The sequence below is a fragment of the Phyllostomus hastatus genome, unplaced genomic scaffold (genome assembly GCF_019186645.2).
Source record: "Phyllostomus hastatus isolate PE091 unplaced genomic scaffold, TTU_PhHast_1.1 phas_scaffold_28, whole genome shotgun sequence".
Lineage (NCBI taxonomy): Eukaryota > Metazoa > Chordata > Mammalia > Chiroptera > Phyllostomidae > Phyllostomus > Phyllostomus hastatus.
The window spans coordinates 22,559,497-22,580,626 of record NW_025334022.1 but is presented as its reverse complement, the minus strand read 5'-3'; the positions used below and the strand labels follow the sequence as shown (position 1 = coordinate 22,580,626).

Genomic DNA, 21,130 nt, shown 5'->3' with positions numbered 1-21,130 from the left:
AGAACAATTCAGACAGAGGTAGGAGCAAATGTGAATGCCCTGAGGTGGAAGGGGATGCAGTATATTTAAGGAACAGCTAGAAGGCCTATGTGACTGGAGCAGAGCAGGGAAGTGGAGAAGGAGGGCAGCAGTGCTCCAGAGGTACCAGAGTGTCAGATCAGTCAGGGCATTATAGGCTTTTGCTTTTATTCGAGTGAGAAGAGAAGCCATTGGGAGGTCTGAACAGAGGCATGCCGTGATCTCCCTTATGTTTTAAAAGGATCAGTTCAGCTGCTGAGTTGAGAATGGACTTTCAAGTAGTAAATGGTAGATTCAGGAGATAAGTTAGGAAGCTATTGTTGGCCAGGCAAGAGGTCAAAGTTATTTGGACTTGGATGGCAGTAATGGAAGTGGTGAGAAAGAGTAAGATTAGAGGTATATTTCGAAGGTACAGCCAAAAATATTTGCTGAATGATTAGATGCAAGGTGTGAGAGAAAGTGAGAGATGGTGGACTGGCCTCCTAGGTTTCTGACCTGGGCAATTGATTAGGCGGGGACACCATTTACTGAGATGGGGAACTCTGGGAGAAGAGAAAGTCTGGGGCATGGAGACCAAGAGTTCTGAGTTACATAAGAGGAGAGGTCATTATATAATTTGGTATAGGATTTTTGAGTTTAGAAAAATCTGGGTTGGGGATACAAATTTGGGCACCATTAACATGTTAATGGCCATGAGATTAGATGAGTTCACCAGGAAAGGCAGCAGGGAGGCTACTAGATTTGGCAACCAGGAGGACAAGGGCATTCTCTTCTGATTCCTTCTGGGTTTTTTTCCAGAGAAATAAGAAGATCATTTGCTGACAGTGAGGTGGTAGAGAGGAAACTGGAGGTTAGAGGAGAGGGGAGACAGTATGGAATAACTATTTGAAATGTTATATTTTATAAGACATTTCTAGGTATTTGTTGTGGGAAGGATTTTTGCATTATCCAATGATCAGTTTGCTGTCATAGCTCATTTTTATGAGGAAAAGGGGGCATTTTCAATTAAAAGACATGTAGATATTTACCATCATCCTGTCCAAAATAATCCAAAAGATGCCTTATTCAGAAACTGACTTGTTAGACAAGATAAAAAGACAAAACAATAACAAATCTAAAATGTTTCTTAAATTCCAGAAAATAAATAAAATGGGAACTGGATCAGCTTTCCCCTTCATTTACATAGATGGGGTGACATCAAAGAGTGATTTGTTCTTAGTAAGATTTGGTGACCATCATTATGTAGACAGGGTGAACTCCCATGATATTTTGCCACTAGTCATATTCCCAGTTAAGAATGGTGCTGCTGTCCAATGTCAAACTGAAAGTATAACAGGTCAGAGATCTAGGAATTGAGAAGCAAATGCCTCAGATGTCCTTGGCCAGGTAGCTGGGTCCTAGCTACATGCAGATGGTATGTCTCCAAGCTAAAGAAGGTCTGAATGTCCAGCCTGGAGACCATTGGAAGAAAGGGGCCAGACCTAGTCCAGCCAGCCCCTGAGATTAGACAGATCCAGCATGCGCTCAAGTTTTCTCTCCATTCCTTGCTTTGTAGTCCCTTTCACTGGGACTAGATTAGAGGGCACCATTAACTCTCCTCCCAGGCCACTGCACAAAAGAGTGGCATACAATAACATATTGTTTTTCCAGTGCCAGGAAGAGGCAAACTCTCCTGTTGCTTACGCTTCACCCTATGAGGAACTTAAAAACATGAGAAGCATGTGTACTTCCATGTGTCTGGGTTGTAGAGGATCTTTCCTTGTAGTCTTCACTTTTGTTTAGCTGTCCATGTCAGAAAGCATATGGACAAGCACCTGAACTAAAATAGTGTAAGTTGGAAGAAAATGTGGGACAGATTCAAGAACTGTTTCAGAAGTGAGATCAAGAGGACTTGTCTGATTACATGTATGAAGGAGGGAAAGTGAAGATCCCAGAGCTGCTACATCTGGCCCATCTATCTCTATAGGGCAGACCCATGACCTAAGAATGGATTTTCCATTTTAAAATAGTTGAAAAAAAACAAAATAATATTTCACATGAAAGTTATATGAAACTGAAATTTCAGTGCACGTAACTAAATTTTTATTGGAACACAGCCCCATTGATTTACTGCATATTGTTTATGGCTGCATTCTTCCTATGGTGGCAGAGTTGAGTAGTTGCAGCAGAGGATGTATGGCATGTAAAACTTCAAATTTTCATATTTGACCCTTCATGGAAAAAAGACCACCAGTGTAGATAACTTGTAGGTTTCTGGCCTGGGTAACTGGGTGGGACGTAGTGTCATCAATGACATAGGGAACACAGGAGGAGGAGCAGGTTATCAAGGAAGAGGTGGGAACATGGTGGTTGTCAGGTGCCTGTGGATCCCCAAGGGGAGAAGCCCAGCAAGCAGCTGGGTATAAGTCTCTAGAACCCAGGAGAGAGGCCAGGCTAAAGAATGTGGACATGCATATTGGCACTCATCCCCTTCTCCAGAAGTGAATTTCCAAATTTCCATAGTCTCTTCCTACTGTTTTGGTAGGGGCTTAGAGCTCTAATTTTACCTTCAATTTCAGTGTTTGCTTTAAACATAAAGATTTCACTTCTTTTTATTTGCAAATGTTTTATTTATTTGTTTTTAGAAAGATGGGAAGGGAGAGAGATAAAGAGGGAGAGAAACATCGATGTACGAGAGATACATTGATCGGTTGCTTCTCGCACACCCCCGACCACAGAGGAACTCAAACCCAGGCATGAGCCCTGACCAGGAATTGAACTGGCGACCTTTCAGTTTGTGGGACCACGCCCAACCGAGCTGCACTGGTCAGGGCTGAAGATTTAATTTCTTATAGAATCCTGAAGGTATAGCACAAAGTGAAGACTACAGAGGGGGCTTCTAAGAATTTACTTAACAAACTGGAATTATCTTCAGTTAAGTCTCCAGTCTTCCTAGGATATAAAGTCTTTTCTTGTTTAAATTACAGCTAAATGGTGGGGGGAAAGGACGTAAGTGCATATTTTGATTTTGTTGTTCTAGGTTGTGCCTGAAGAGGAGAAAAACAAAACCAAAAATGTAGATTTTGTATTCCTGAATACACATGGAGTCCTCTTGAAAACAATTGTTTTTCACAATGTAAAGATAACATTGATTCCCATGGACACTGTTTATTTCATTGGTTTGACTCTCTTGCCAAAATCAAGTAATCTCAAGAAGCTTTGATAACAGAAACAGAAGTGGAGATTGCAAGGGCCTGAGTGTGGATGGAGGAAGCTGGGTACCACCTAGCAACTGCCTTCATTGTCAGTGAACTGAGTTTTCCCTTCCTTCCTTTTTATTTTTCTAAATCTCTCTCCTTTTCCCCTTGATTCCTCTCACTGTGGTGGCTAACAGCATGGATTTTTTAAAAAGATTTTATTTATTTATTTTTAGAGGGGAAGGGAGGGAAAAACAGAGGGAGAGAAACATAAACGTATGGTTGCCTCTCGCATGCCCCCCACTGGGGACCTGGCCTGCAACCCAGGCATGTGCCCTGACTGGGAATCAAACTCATGATCCTTTGGTTTGCAGGCCGGCACTCAATCCACTGAGCCACACCAGCCAGGAAAGCATGAATTTTTATAAAAGATTTTAATTCATTTTTAGAGAGAAAGCAAGGAGAAAGAGAGGAGGGAAATATGGATATGAAAGAGAAACACCAATCAGTTGACTCTCACAAGCCCCCAACTGGGGCCTGACCTGCAACCCGGGCATGTGCCCTGAATGGGAATTGGACCAGTGACCTTTTGGTTTGTGGAATGACACCCAACCCACTGAGCCACACTAGTCAGGGCTAAGAGCATGAACTTCTACACCACATTTTCTGGGTTCAAACTCCAGCTCTGCCACTTACTGAGTGAATAGAAGCTAATCTAGCTTCACCGTGCCTCACTTTTCCCATTCATAAAATGCTGGATAGTGTTAGAAATTACCTTGCAAATTTGTAGTGAGCATTAAATGGGTTAATTTATGCAAAGCACTTATAACAGTCCTAGGCACATATTTATGTACTACATGAGTTACTATTAACATCATCATTCCCTTCCATATCCTTTGTTCTTTTTTCCTCATTATTTACTGTTCTGCAATTATCCTACTTATATTACTGTGTAAGCATGAGTCTTGTTTTATGAATGCTGGGGTGGTTGTGCTTTGCTTAGACATGGTTCTGTCTTTGGGCCAACCAGAGAAAAGTGGAATCTCTATGACTCAAGGGGTGAGTCCTCACCTGGACAAATCAAGCCCAGGTGTCAGTCAGCTAGATAAAAGGCCTGTGTGAGGGAAAGTCTTCACTGGCATGTCTAATGACACACCGACTGTCCATGTTCACCAAGATGTGAAAATGTCTGGGAGGGACCTCCTGGGGTGAGAAGAAAGATGTGGGGTCAGAAGTAGAAACAAAAGCAAGGCACCTAGTTGTCTCTGAAGTAGTGCCAGTCTTTATTAACGCTAGATATGTCGGACGTTTATTTTCCTTTTGTTTCTTCTTACAGTTTAAGGAAGACATTTCCTTCTCCTTTGGCTACTATTGTTTTAATTTACACTTCTTTAAGAAGAAAGCTGAACATTTGTTCATGTTTATCAACTATTTACATTTTCACTTCTGCAAATTGCCTATTCATGTCCTTTACCCCTTTTTCCTAGTGGGAAATTAATCTTATTGATTTGTAACAGCTCTTTTTATACTAAAGATACTTATCCTCAATCTATCATATGTACTACAAACACAGGGTGGACAAAAGTAGGTTTACAGTTATTCATATGGAAAAAGACATGCAGGTTATGCTTATTGCAATAGCTTTATCAAGTGTTTCACATACAACTGTAAACCTACTTTTGCTCACACCTGTATTTTACTCATTTATTGTTTTGACTTAGTGTTTTTAATTTAAATTTTATGTGATCAAATTTATTAATTTTTGACTTCTAAATTCTGAGTCTTTTTAACATATATTTTATTGATTATGCTATTACAGTTGTCCCATTTGCCCCCTTCACTCCCCTCCACCCTGCCCACCCCCTCTCACCCACATTCCCCCCCTTTAGTTCATGTCCATGGGTCATGAGTTCTTTAGCTTCTACATTTTCCATACTATTCTTGCCCTTCCCTATTTTCTACCTTTTGTCTATGCTACTTATTCTCTATACCTTTTCCCCCTCTCTCCCCCTCCCATTCCCCTGTTGCTAACCCTCCATATGATCTCCATTTCTGTGGTTTTGTTCCTGTTCTAGTTGTTTACTTACTTTGCTTTTGTTTTAGGTGTGGTCAAATTCTGAGTGTTAGAATGACCTTCCCAACCTCAAGATGGTGCACATAGTAATACATATTCAATTTTGTTTGTTTAAGGCTTTTACTGCTTATATTTAAATCTCTGATCAATTTGAAATTTATTTTTGTGTAAATAGTAATGTAGAGATACCTTATATTGTATGCAAATGCTTGCTGATTATTACAACACTATTTATTGAATAATTCCAACACTGTTGATATTTTCTTGAAATCAAAAGTTTGTCATATAGATTTTTATATACACATGGATCTCTTCTGTCATATTCTTCTGCCTGTGTTTTTCTATATTAGTAAACACCTCAGTTTAAAAAAAATATTAAGACCTTACTTTTTTAGAATAGTTTAAGATTCACAGCAAAATTGGGTGAAAGGTGCAGAGATGTCCCATACAGCCCCTCCCCCAAACATGCATAGCCTCCACCATTGTCACCAATCCCCAGCACAGTGGTACATTTGTTAAACTTGGTAAACCTACATTGACACATCACCCAAAGTCCAAAGTTTATATTATGGTTCACTCTTGGTATTGGACATTCAATGGGTTTGGGCAAATCTATATTGGCATATACCCACCATTATGGTGTCATAAAGAGTATTTTCACTGCCCTAAAAACGCTCTGTGCTCCACCTCATCACCCGTCCTCACTCCCACCCCTTGGTAACCACTGATCTTTTACTGTCTCCAATGTTTTGCCTTTTCCAGAATGTCATATAGTTGAAATCACAGTACATAGCCTTTTCCGACTGGCTTTTTTACTTAGTAAGGAATATGCATCTAAGGTTCTTTCATGTCTGTTCATGGCTTGATAGCTCATTTACTTTTAGGGCTAAATACTGTTCCATTGTCTGGATGTACCACAGTTTATCCACTCACCTACTAAAGGACATCTTGATTGCTGCCATGTTTTGGCAATAATGAATAAAACTGTTAAAAACATCCATGTGTTAAAGGACAGAAAACTGTACTTGAACAATGATTTAAATTAAAAAAAACATCCATGTGCAGGTTTTGTGTGGAGATAAGTTTTCAGTTCCTTTGGCTAAATACCAAGGAACACAATTGCTGGATCACATGGTATGAGTAGGCCTATTTTGTGAAACTGCCAAACTGTCTTCCAGACTCTATCTTTTGCATCCCCACCAGCAATGAATGTGAGTTTCTGCTGCTCAGCATGCTTCCTAGCATTTGGTGTTGTGTTTTCCAGATTTTGGCCATTCTAATAGTGTGTGGTGGTTTATCATCGTTTTAATTTGCATTTTCCTGTAACATGATGTGAAACACCTACCTTTGTAAATACTTTTTTACAAATATCTTCTCTCAGTCTGAGGCTTTCCTTCTCATTCTCTTGACATTATCTTTCACAGAGCAGGAGTTTTAAAATTTAATGGAGGTCAGCTTATTACTTTTTTCATGGATCTGTTTTTGGTGTTGTATCTAAAAAGGCATCACTATACCCAGGATCATGTAGGGTTTCTCCTGTTATATTCTAAGAGTTTTATAGTTTTGCATCTTACATTTAATCTGTGATGTGCTGTGAACTAATTTTTGTGAAGGATGTAAGGTATGTCTGGATTTATTTTTTGCATGTAGATGTCCAGTTGTTCCAACACCATTTGTTGAAGAGACTGTCTTTACTCCCTTGTATTGCCTTTGATTCTTTGTCACAGATCAGTTGATTTTATGTGGATATATATCTGGGTTGTCCATTCTGTTCACTGATCTATTTGTCTCTTTTTTCACCAATACTACACTATCCTGATTCCTGTAGCTTCATAGTAAGCCTGGAAGTTGGGTAGTGTCAGTCCACCAACTTTGTTTTTTGTAAATGCCCCCTTGTAACTAGCTAGATTATTCATTTTATTGTCTGCTAGGGCACCGCCTTTGTTTCTTATTCCTCTTTTTGGGATATTAGCTATATTTACATTTTTATGCTTTTTGCTGAACTTTAGAATCATTTTATCAAGTTCAAAAATCCTTTCTGGGTTTTGATTAGGGTGGCACTAAATTTATTGCTGTTTAGAAGTCATCTTTATAATTGTAACAAGGTGTGTTTTCCCATTGATTCAGGACTGTTTTTTATGTCCTTCAGTAAATGGTCCTCTTAACCTACTGCTTTTCCTTCAAGGCTTAGAAGTTTGGAGTTTTGCTTTGTTAAAGGAATTAGGTGGCAGCAGCAATATAATTGGAATTGTTTTGACCTGGATAGCAAGTTGGAAGGTTGCTAGTAGTGAGAAGGACTTCACCAGAAAGTGGAAGGAACAGCTGTAGTGATCATGAAGCAGACCCTGAGCACCCTCAGATCGTTGAGTATAGAAAACCTGTAGACTAAGTGCTGAGTTAGAAGCCAAGGTCAGCCAGACCAATACTACTTGTGATATGCAAATGTGCAAGGGGCGCAGTTGCAACTGAGGGTAAAAACATCCATCAGTAGGGAAGACAGATCTCCCTAATGGACTTATTGGTGGGATGACCAGCAAAAGGATCCTTGAGACACCATCTTGTGAGTAGCCATCCAGGAGTCCAGTGAGGCAGGGAAGTTCTTCTTTGACAGCAGGTCCCAACTTTTGCACTACTGACATTATAGGGCATGTAAATTGTTGTGGAGGACTGCCTGTGCATGGTAGGCTGTGTAGTGGCATATCCGGTCTCTACTTACTCACTAGATGCCAGTAACTTCCCCACTTCCCAGTTGTGGGAACTAAAAATGTCCCCAGACATTCCCAAATGTCCCCTGGGGGAGCAAAACCACTCCTGGTCAAGTACCACTGCTCTAAGATCTAAGGGACCGCCCTGGCTGGTGTGGTTCCACGGATGGAGCACCAACCTGCGAACCAAAGGGTCACTGGTTTGATTCTCAGCTAGGGCACATGCCTGGGTTGCGGGCCAGGTCCCCAGTAGGGTGCACACAAGAGGCAACTGCACATTGATGTTTCTCTCATTCTTTCTCCCTTGTTTCCCCTCTCTAAAAATAAATACTTAAAAAAAATCTAAGGGACCAGGGAACAAATAACCAAAATGAGCATGTGTGAGGGTCAGCTTATAGGGTGCCAGTGGTGAAGGTTGGGGTGTAGGTAATCCAGTCTTGGCCAGTCAGCCTCCCGGAGGGGGAAATACAACATACCCTACCTCTACTCTGCCACATCCTGGTTGTTCCAGCATTAGCATGGGAGATGAAAAAGCACAGCCCCATTTGCTCATGGCCACCTGAACAAGGGAGACTGGGGGCAGAGACATATCCGTCTCTCAGAAAAATTTCAGATTTTGGGTAGAGAGAGGGAAATTATAGTTAATTCCACTTGAAGACATTTACTCAGTGCAAGCTTGTCAGATCTCAAATGTCAGTTTCCCTGAGTTTCAGCAGCTGTAGAGACTTGCTGCAATGCCCTTCAGTGGGATTGGCTGGAGTTTTGGGTCATGTTTGTGGCAGTTGATTTATGAAGATAGTGGGCATTGTGAACCTAGTGTGAGGAGAGTGCCCAGCACGGGAGTATGCAGGGGCTCCTGGAGAGATGAAAGGACTGAGTGGAGAAGGGCACTGGGAGGTAGGGGCCATCGTTTTACAGGAAGGAGACGGTAAACCTCAACTCCAAACACCATCACCTAAAGTGAGAATGAAACATCTGTGAACAGGGTTAGTTGGACAATGTTTCCCCTGAAGGATTTCTGCAGCTACAGAGAAATGGGCAGAAGATGGGGAAGGGGAAACTCTGAAAAGCTTCTGATCTATTTTAAGAGAGTTGTATAATAGTTATTTGTGAGCATTGACAGCTGAAATCCAAATGAGGTATAAATTCAACTCAATTGAAGGTCATGTTTTAAGCCTCTCTAAAAGGGAATCCTGAGGGAGCGAGTCCCACCAGTTCAATCTCAAATCAAAAACACTGTGTAATTCTGACAAATGGAAGAAGGCAAAAGGGGTGCCAGTGAGCAGACAGACCCTACAGTTGAGGGGCATAATGGGACCCCTAGCCAATGCTCAGATGTGTATAGAACCTATGAAAAGGGCAAACATGTCCATCATATGGTGAGATCTAGTGAGGCCAGAGGTGATCTGTGAAATTATCAAATGGTAAGAATGACCTTACTTTGACCTGTCCATTTTCCCTTTCCACTTCCACCTGGAATGGAAGTATGGGTCCAGAGACATAGAATATGTGGTGGCTAGCAAAACTCTGCTCTGCTTTGGAGTAATATGTATAGTGATGTTAACAAATACATAGATATGCCAGGTAGTGTCCTCTATGTTGCATACTTCACTGAATTTTCACAATATTATTAATGGTACAATTAATACCTCCAGTTTTAAAAATTTTATTATTGTTCAAGTACAGTTGTCTCCATCCCCCCCTCACTCCCAGGTGAGAAAATGAAGCCAGAAAGGTTAAATAATGTGCCCAAGGTCCCACAGCCTGGTAAATGACAGACCTGGGATTCTAACCCAGCCAGTCAAGCTTCAGAGTCTGTGCACTTAAGCACTATATGCTTTATAAAAGTAATGCCAACACTCTCAAAATGAGTCATCATTAGAGGGCATTCAAGCCTGGGGTGAAATAGGGGACCCCTAACTAGCTCATTCCCACCAAAATGTCTCATCTAGAAGCACACAGTTATCATGAAACATCTCTGGGGGCCATGATGGTGGTGGCAATTCAAGGAGAAATGACAAAAATCACAAAATGGTTAAACCAATGGAGATAGCACTGGAATTCTCCCTCCTGAGGATTCTCTTTCCAGGGCTAAAACTTTGTTTTGTTTCCATAACAAATGAAGTAGTGATGGTGTTGATGGGTTACCTTATTTTCAAAACAAAATTTTTTGTATATATCCAAAATTACTCCCATGAAAATAATTTCTCTTACACGTGACGTAAATTCTAACAGCTGACCCTGTGACTACCTGGGGTTACGGGTAGAACAAAGTCTAACAAAGTCTCCTTTTGGAAGTCTTTCATTTTTAAAAAAAGTATTTATTTTTAGAGAGAGGGGAAGGGAGGGAGGAAGAAAGGAAGAGAAACATTGATGTTTGTGAGAGATACATCAATAGGTTGCCTCTTGCATGCCCCGAACTGGGGACCTGACCTGCAACCCAGGCAAGAGCCCTGACAGGGAATCAAACTGGTTACCTTTCAGTTTGCAGGCTGGCGCTCAATCCACTGAGCCACACCAGCCAGGGCTAGAAGTCTTTCATTTTCATTGTACTTATTTTATTAGAGGTAATTTTGTCAACTTAGTCCCTTTTCTCCTCATCCCTTTATTTGCTATATGTCTAGTATGTACAATATGTTTAGTTTGGGATAAGTAGAGAGGACATAGTCCTTTCATCATGCTTGTCCAGCAGCTCTAGAAGGCTCTCAAATCCTGACTATGCCATGGTAAAAATGTGAAATAATTGGTTAGATTTGCATTAAACACAATTCCATAACTATATTGGCTCTACTTTTGCTTCTCAATATTAAATGTTCAAATTAATTTAATATTGAGGGGTCAAGCACTATTATTTATTTCCTTCAAAGAGACATATGATGTTTCTCTTCAAGAATATTGCATTCTGAAGACTCAGGCCAGTCAGTCGTAGAAAAAGACTACCCTTGGATTACCTATGAGATTATACCAGTTTCGTGCATATCTACCCACTGAATACTGCCTTGATCTTTTATATACCTGGCTCCGAGTGGGTAATCAATACATGTGTGATGAATGGTCTACAGTTGCCAGACTGCAGCCATGATGTACTCATATAATAGCTTCCATTATTTCTTTTGAAAAAGATTTTATTTATTTCTTTTTAGAGAGGGGAAGGGAGGGAGAGAGGGGGAAAAAATCAATGTGTGGTTGCCTCTTGAGCGCCCCCTACTGGGGACCTGACCTGCAACCCAGGCATGTGCCCTGACTGGGAATTGAACCAGCAGCCCTTTGGCTCTTAGGATGGTGCTCAATCCACTGAGCCACACCGGCCAGGTCAGCTTCCATTATTTTTCTATCAAAGGAACATGTGGGTAGTATGCAGTATGTGGAGTCCAGAGCCTTTAACACTCTTAATCTAAGAGATCTACTAAAGCAGTTACTACAAATGGCATAATACACAAAGAACGAGAGTTATAACTCAGAAATTGAGGTTGCCTGAAAATGAAGCAAATTGAGAATAAGTTTTCTAGACAAAAAGAAAAGGCTGATTTACTCAGTTTAAGTCTAAGACCAAAGGATAAGGAAGTCTGAGAAAACCAAGACAGAGAATGTTACCTGACTTTGTATGTATTCTATTATTTTTGCTTTGCGTGTCCCATGTGTTAGTGGTTAGTTCATATAAGAAAATGAAGAAGTTAATTTTTAACTTCCTGTTAAAAACTCTGCCTAAGGTACTTCCTCAACACACACAAAGTTCCTACCCATCATCCTTCAAGGCTCTATTCATGCCCTTCTCCACGAAGGTTTTTTTATTCTACATTTAGAAAGGTTCTGTCTATTCAGATACTTATTAGCATTGATCTTTACATGACCTTTTATATGTCCATCTTTTATCTCTGTCAACCACAATCTCTGAGAGCTGGGATATTGTCCACATTGCTTTGTACATATGATGGCTCCAGAAGTATCTGTTTGTCTAAACTGGCTCTAGTTCCTTGAAACTGCTCAAGCACTTATTCTTTGCCAGGCACTTCTAGGTTCTGGGGGAAAAAGAGGTGAAAAATCACAGACCCTACCCTTATGGAGCTTACCTTTTTGGTCTCCCTTGAAAGTTGCAGCAAACCATAGGAAATAGTATAAAATAGTTGAAAACACTGTGGACTAACAGTCAGGATACCCTGGCCTGATCTCTAACTTGATATGTATCTTGATGTGTATCTTGAATATACTTCTTAACCATTCTTCATTTATTTCCCTATATACCATATAGGAATCATGTGGAGAACTAAATCAGAAAAAGACGCAAATCATACTGGAGGGAAGTGTCTCAACAGATAACAGGTATCTATGAAAACCCTGCAGCTAACACCATACTTAAAGGTGAAAGACTGAAAGTTTTTTCCCAAAGATCAGTAACAAGACAAGGATGTCTGAGCTCACTACTGCTATTCAATATTTTACTAGTAAGGTTCTAAGTAAGACAATGAAATAAAAAGAATCAAGATTGGAAATGAAGTATCTATACTTTTCAGATGACATGATCTTACATAGAAAATTCTAAGGAATTCACACAAGCCCTGCATGGTGTGGCAGTGGATTGGGCATCATTCTGAAAACTGAAAGACCATGGGTTCGATTCCCAGTCAGGGCACATGCCTGGGTTACAGGCCAGGTCCCCAGTTGGGGGCATGCTAGAGGCAACAAATCCAGGTTTCTCTCCCTCTCTTTCTCCCTGCCTTCCCCTCTCTCTAAATATAATAAAATCTTAAAAAAGAATTCACATAAAAAACCCTTAGAGCTAATAAAAGAATTCAGGTAGGTTTTAGATAAGGTCAATATATTAAAATAAGCTGTATTTCTATAAACTAGCAATGAACAATCTGAAAATGAAATTAAAAACTCCATTTACAATAGTATTAAGATGGATAAACTACTAAGGAATAAACTTACCAAAGTGCAAGACTTATACACTGAAAACTACAAAACACTGTTGAAAGAAATTAAAGACCAGCCCTGGCTGGCATAGCTCAGTGGATTGAGCACAGGCTGCGAACCAAAGTGTAGCAGGTTCGATTCCCAGTCAGGGCACATGTCTGGGTTGCAGGCCACGGCCCCCAGCAACCGCACACTGATGTTTCTCTCTCTCTCTTTCTCCCTCCCTTCCCTCTCTAAAAATAAATAAATTTTAAAAAATCTTAAAAAAAGAAATTAAAGACCTAAAATAAATTTTTTAAATCCTGCATTCATGAATTGGATCTCTTAGTTTGTTAAAATGGCAAAACTCCTGAAATGGAATTACTTATTCACAGCAAATCCTACCAAAATCCCAGTTATCTTCTTTTTCCTGCAAAAAGATTGACAAGTGAGGGAAATGCAAAGGACCCAGAATATCCAAAATAATGCTGAAAAAGAACCAAGTTGGAGGACTGACACTTTCCAATTTAAAACTTAGTACAAAGCTATAGTAATCCAGACTATATAGTACTGGTATAAGGAGAGACATATAGATCAATGCGAATAGACTGAGACCAGAACAAACCCGCACTCGTGGTCAACTAATTCTTTGTAACAGTGTCAAGACAATTCAATGGAATAAAATGGTGTTTTCGACATACGGATATCTACAGAGACAACTGGATATCTACATGCAAAGAATGGATTTCAAATCCTTACCTCACACCATATACAAAATTAGCCTGAAATGGATCAAAGACCTTAAAGTAAGAATTAAAAGTATAGAACTCAAACATAGGTTTAAATCTCCATGACCTTGCATTAGGCAATGTCTTTTTATTTCTTATTTTTAAACATTTTATTTATTTATTCTTAGAGAAGGGGGCAGGGAGAAAAAGAGAGAAACATCAATCAGTTGCCTCTTGTATAAGCCCCAACCAGGACAGAACTGGCAAGCCAGGCAGGTGACCTGAACCAAAATCAAACCTGAGACCTTTTGCTTTGCAGCTCAACCAACTGAGCCACACCAGTCAGGGCTAGGTAAGGTCTTTTTAGATACACCATCAAAGCACAAGCAATGGAAGAAAACAGACTGGACTTCATTAAAATTAAAACCTTTTGTCTTTCAAAGGGCATTATTACCAAAGTGAAAAGGCAACCCACAGAACAGGAAAAATACACTGAAATCATTTATTTGATAAAGGGACTTGCATCTAGAACATACAAAGAACTCTTGCGACTCAAAAATAAAAGGACAACCCAATTTTGAAAAAAAAATGGTAAAGAATCCGAATAGGCATAGCTTCAAAAATATAAAATGGCCAATAGCCCTGGCTGGTGTAGCTCAGTGGATTGAGCACGGGCTGTGAACCAAAGGGTCATTAGTTCTATTCCCAGTCAGGGCATATGCCTGGGTTGCAGGCCAGGTCAGGTCCCCAGTAGGGGGCACACGAGAGACAACCACACATTGATGTTTCTCTCCCTCTCTCTCCTTCCCTTCCCCCCTCTCTAAAAATAAATAAATAAAACCTTTAAAAAGTAAAATGACCAATAAACACAAGAAAAAATGCTCAACATCATTAGCCACCAAGTAGACGCACATGAAGACCTGACTTCCTTCCATTGGATGCTGGATAAGCTGACCAGTGTGTTTGCTCCTTGTTCATCTACCGGTCTCCACAAGCTGAGAGAATGTCTCTCTCTCAGCATTTCCCTAAGGAACAGATATGTATGCCCTAACAGGAGATGAAGTAAAGGAGATCCACATGTAGCGGTTTATTAAGATAGATGGCAAAGTCTGACTGGATAGAACCTACCCTGATGGTTTTATGGATGTGATCAGCTTGACAAGACCGGGAAGGATTTCCATCTGGTCCTTGATACCAAGGGTTGTTTTACTGTTCATCATATTACACCTGAGGAGGCCAAGTACAAGCTGTGCAAAGACAGGATGATCTTTGTAGGCATAAAAGGTATCCTTCATCTGGTAACCCATGATGTTCACACTATCTGCTACCCTGATCCCTTCATCAATCTGACACCATTCAGTTTGATTTGGAGGCTGGCAAAATCACTGACTTCATCGAGTTTCACACTGGTAACCTATGTATGGTGACCCAAGGGGGCTACCCTGGGAAGAAATGGTGTGATCAACAAGAAAGAGGGGTGGGGGGAGGCGCACATAGGCACACCACCTTTTTCTTTGGACATGATTTAAGCAAAATATGCCAATGGCAACAGCTTTGGCACCTGGCTCTCCAACATTTTTGTAATTGGCAAAGGCAACAAACCACAGATTTCCCTTCCCTGTGGAAAGAGTATTTGCTTCACCATTGCTAACAGAGAGACAAGAGACTGGCAGCCAAACAGGGCAGTGGGTGCAATGAGCTCTAGGTAAAAGGATTGGGAGAGTCTTCGTACTTAATTGAAGATGATACAGAAAAAACAAAACCACAATGAGATACCACTTCACATCAACTAGAAAGGTAATAATCAAAGATGCAGATAGTAGATGTTTTGGAGAATACTAAGAAATCTGAATCCCTATATACTACCTCTGGGAATGTCTAGTGGTGGGTGTTGCTATGGAAAATAGTCTGGCAGTTCTTCAAAAGGTCAATAAGCATAGTTACCATATGATGCAGTAATTCTACTCCTATGTATATGGCCAAGAGAATGGAAAACGTATCTACACAAACTTGTTCAATAGTGTTCACAGCAACATTATTAATAATAGCCAAAGGTGGGAATAACCTAAATGTGCATCAACTGAGAAGTGGATAAAATGTGGTGCATTCATACAAAGGAATATTATCTAGCTGTAAAAAGGATTGAAGTACTAATTCATGCTACAACATGGATGAACCTTGAAAACATGCTGTATGAAAAAAGCCAGTCCCAAAGGTCACAAATTGTATGACTCCATTTACATCAAATGTCTACAATAGACAAATCCACAGAGAAAATAGATTAATGGTTGTCACTGGCTAAGGGGAGAGTAGGTAGTTATTGCTAATATGTTTGGGGCTTCTTTTTGGAGTGATAAAAACATTCTAAAATTAATTGTGATACTGGTTGTACAACTCAATGAATACATTGGGTTGACCAAAAAGTTCATTTGTGTTTTTTTTTCCATAAGATGGTAGAATTTAGTTGTCTTTAACTTCATTTGAAACAATTTTGTTAGATCGTATTGTGACAGCTATTATATCAGCGTGCAGGCAAATTCTTACTGGATGATGCTGCACAGTTGGGTAGACCAGTTGAAGTTGATAGCAATTAAATTGGGACATTAATTGAGAACAATCAATGTTATTCCATGTGGGAGATAGCTGACATACTCAAAATATCCAAATGAATAAAGTTACTGGTAAAAACAAAAAAAATGTGTCTTTTATTTTACAGGAAAAAAACAAACAAACGTGGACTTTTTGGCTAACCCAACACTAAAAACCACTGAATTGTGCATTTTAAATGGATGAATTGTATGGCATGTGAATTATATTTCAAAGAAAATGGAAAACTGGAAGACAAAAAATGCTGGAAAAAGTTTAAAAATGCCATACACAGAGGCAAAAATCTTTGAAGAATTTAGTTACAACTTCAAGCAGGGGTTGGATAAATATACATACACTTTTCTTAAGAGAGTGACCATTATGTGGTTAGAGACTAGAAAAAAACCATTTATTGTAACTGGATCAGATAAACAAAGTACTCTTACTGGCCCGCTCCCAGGACAGAATACCTTTGTTACACAAACTCAGTCCCCATCCACAACCAATTTCTACTCTATTCCTTCACTTTGTGTCTTGATAGCTGAAATAATGTAGTTAAAACAAGAGACTGAAGAGAACCCAACATTTTGTAGATCAGAAGGCTGAAATACATATCTGATTATGAATATTTTTGAAGAGCTTGGAAATTCCCATTATTTCCATACATTGCTTAGGTTCTTCATCTCAGAGAAAAGTTGAATTTACAATAAAAAGATTGGGTTTTATTATGATGACCTATTTTGTTCATTAATTAACCAGTGAGCAATCTCTTGTTCTATGGTATGTTGATCAAGGTTCCAAGGTTGTTTGTTGTTCTCTGAAATTTTCTGCCCTTACTCTGAAAGTTGACAAATTAAATCTAGTGAAATTGTGCCATGATCTGGAGAACTATTGGCCACAGGACCCAAAATTCTCTTTAACTTTTCCTTCTTTCTCCTTACCCATCAGTAAATCATATCCAGTCTTTCCAAATATCTCTTGTGCTTGTCCTTTCTTTTTTATTCCTTGTTCTTATCTAAGGATTTATGGACTCATAATTAGAATACTGCATTCACTGTATAATTGGTTTTCATATTTCCATCTCTCTCTGCCTGAAATACATCTTGCAGCAATATAAAGGATTAAACCTCTCAAAATAACATTTAATCAATAATCTGTTTAAAAACCTTGACTGGCTCCCCCATTTTACTGAGTAAAGTCCAAACACTATTAGCCTGTCAATGAAAACTTTCTAAAATCTAGGACCAAATTTTATTTCCAGATTTATCATCTACCACTTTTCTTGAACAAAACTGGTCTCCTCGCCATTCCCTGAACTTCTGCTAATTCTTTTTTTATTATTTTATTGTTGTTCAATTACAGTTGCCTGTATTTTTCTCCCCACCCCTCCCCCCATGCTAATTCTTCTTGTATCTTTTCTCATGATGTTCCTCCTATCTGCAACAGCCTCTCATCTTCGAAAGCCTTAACTTTTATCCATGAAACCATCCCTCAACATTGTAATTCACAGTGACCTCTCATTTCTTGAATGTGATGAGAGTTAGGACAGCCAAATGAATATTTGGCAGTGCTCATATACAATTTTCCTTATCTTATATTGTTAATTCTTGTATTATTTCCTATTGCATGTATTTTGTGTCCTCAAGTAGACTACAGGTTCCTTGAGGGCCAGGGCCATTTATTATACTTCATAAAATTACTCACAGTGCACGATGCTATGCTCAGTGACATGACGTGTCTAACTATCATGAGTCAAAAGTATTGACTTTTCGCAAGATGCCTCATTCTTACATGGCAGCACTCACTCAAGGTACCAGTTCCTTACATATCATGGCAAAAATAATGACTTTAAAGGTGAAACTAACTCTGCAGATCCCTCTAAGATATTAGGAATTACAAATTGCCTCTGAAATTTCTGAATCCCCTATTAAAATACAAAATCAGCCTTCAATAAATAATTTCATGCTCTCTGAAAGCTTAAAAATGACATGTAAAGAAAAGATTGTCATGGGATTACTGCCTCCCAGTCAAGATGGTTGTGTAGATAAATGTAGTACTCAGAACCTCCTACAACTGCATCAAAATTACAACTAAACTACAGAACTATCATTCAGAACCACCTGAAATCTAACTGAACAGAAGTCCTACAACTAAGGATTTAAAGAAGATACATCAAAACTGGTAGGAGTGACAGAGACGTGAAATAGGCTGGTCCAGTAGTTAAAAATTGGGAGGCTTTTCTTGCCCATGGAGGTTTCCCCTGAGGAGGAAGGATCCCAGCCCCACACCAGGCCCCTCAGCCCAGGGTTTCAGTGCCAGGAAGATAAGTCCCCATAATTTCTGGCTGTAAACACCAGAAGGGATTATGGCTGAGTGAGACAGAGGCTTCCAGAGACCCAGATGTTCCTCTTAAAGGGCCCATGCATGAACTTATTTGGACTCACTCCCTCTGAGCTCCAGTGCTGAGGCAGCAGGCTGAAAGACACCAGAGGCATATGGGGAGGAACTGAAATGACTGGCATCAGGGAGAGAGCTGGAGGGGCAGCTTTCTCCCAGACAGAAGTGTTGGCAGAGGCCAGTCATTGGTCCTTTTCTGAGCTCACTCCCAACTCAGAGTTGGCAGGCAGGTGCTGTATTTGACTTTCTACCCCTGGCTAACATTGTTTGCCCTGCTCTGTTGATTTCCTGAGGTCTCACCCAACCCAACTTGTGGGCCCACCCAAGCTGTTTCCAGTGGCTTTTCCATAGGAAGGGCCCATCTTGGCTCATGCTTCAGACTTTCCTAAAATCTCTCAAAGCAAGCAGCATCTCACCTCAGTGTGCCCTGTAACAGTCACTAAATGGCTTCACAGCTGGCACTAAGAGCTGTTGGCCTTGGTTCACAGTGAGGATTTGTTGGGGCAACTATAAGCCCAGCACAAGTAGCAGCCATCTGCGGATCTCTTTGGAGCTCATGTTGGGTGGCCCCAGGAAGAACACAGGTGGCAGCTCTCCTTGGTATGCACCTCCTTGGAGGCCCTAGAGCCACCACACCCAGTGGACAGCTTTAGACTTTGTCAAAGAACCGCCCAACCACTTGAAGGGCAGACTAAGTTGTGCTCCTTGGGGTGGGCCCCTGCAAGCTGATCCTCCAGTGGTGGTGGACAGTCATTGCAGCTGATTGGCCCAAGGGTAAATCCCTCCCACTGGAGTGCCAACAGCAATCAGGACTCAACTATAACAGGAGTGTACACACCCCACAAGATGGGGTGGACCTGGAGTGCCCAGCTCAGATGAATGGGGAGGCTGTGCCACTGGACCCTACAGGGCACCTCTACATAAGGCCACTGTATTAAGCTCAGAAGACATAGCAGCTCTACCTAATACATAGAAAAAAATACAGGGAGGCTCCGAAAATGAGGAGACGAAGAAACATGGCCCAAATAAAAGAACAGAACAAAACTCCATAAAAATAACTAAACAAAATGAAGACAAGCATATCTACCAAATGCAGAGTTCAAACACTGGTTATAAGGATGCTCAATGAACTCAGGAGAAGAGTAGAGGAACTTAGTGAGAACTTCAACAAAAAGACAGGAAACATAAAATGGAACTAGAAAATATAAAAAGAACCAGTCAGAAATGAAGAATATATGAACTAAAATGAAGAACACATTACAGGGACTCAACTGTGAAGTAGATGAAGAAAAGGATCAAATAAGAGACTGGGAAGATAAAAAAGCAGAAAACACCCAATCAGAACAGCAAAAAGAAAATAAATGAGGACCGTATAAGGAGCCTCTGGGACAACTTCAAGTATACCAACATTTGCATCATGCGGGTACCAAAAGGAGAACAGAGAAAGCAAAGAATTGAAAATGCTATGTAAAAAAATAATGATGGAAAACTTCCCTAACCTGGTTTAGAAAACAAAGACAAAGAAGTCCAGGAAGTACAGAGAGTCTGAAACAAGATGAAAAGAAAGAGGCTCACTCCAACACACATCATAATTAAAATGCCAAAGGTTATAACTGGAACATAATCAACAAAAGAAAAAAAGCAAACAAAATATAACCAGAGACACTGAAATTAAGAACAATCTAACAACAGCCAGAGGGGAGGGGGAGGGGACAGTGTGGAGAAGGGTTTTCAGGAACTACTATAAAAAACACAGGGACAAAACCAAGGGGAAGGGTGGAAGCAAGGGAGGGAGGGGGGTTTGGCTGGGGTGTGGGGAAAACGCAGACAACGGTAATTGAACAACAATAAAATTTAAAAAAAACCCTAAAAATAAGTAAAATGCCAAAGGTTAAAGACAAAGAGAAAATCTTAAAAGCAGCAAGAGAAAAGCAGTTAGTTACCTACAAGGGAACTGCCATAACACTGTCAGCTGGTTTCTCAACAGAAACTTTGCAGGCCAGAAGGGGTTGACACAAAATATTCAAAGTGAAGAAAAGCAGGGATGTACAACCCAAGTTACTCTACCCAGCAAACCTATCATTTAGAATCAAAGGAAAGATAAAGAGCTTCACAGACAAGTAAAAGCTAAAGGAGTTCATTATCACCAAACCATTTTATATGAAATGTTAAAGGATCTTCTTTAAGAAGAAAGAAAAAGATAAAAATATGAATAATAAAATGGCAATGAATACATATTTATCAACAATGGAATCTAAAAAATAAACTAAATATACAAGCACAGCAGAAATCAACTCAGAGATACAGAGAACATTTTGATGGTTGCTAGACAGGAAGGGGTTGGGGAGCTGGGTGAAAAAGGAAAAGGATTAAGAAATACAAATTGGCAGTTACAAAATAACCATGTAAATGTAATGTACAGCACCAGGAATATAGTCAATAATATTATAATAACTATGTATGGTGCCAGATCTATTGGGGTGACCACTTGTAAGTTATATAAATGTCTAATCACTGGGTTATACACCTAAAACTAATCTGATTTGTAGGTCA

General features: G+C 40.0%; 1 pseudogene; it reads left to right on the top strand.

The window, feature by feature from the left end:
* The first annotated feature begins 14,532 nt into the window (after positions 1-14,532).
* LOC123805077 lies at positions 14,533-15,299 on the top strand (annotated as a pseudogene).
* The last annotated feature ends 5,831 nt before the right edge of the window (positions 15,300-21,130 follow it).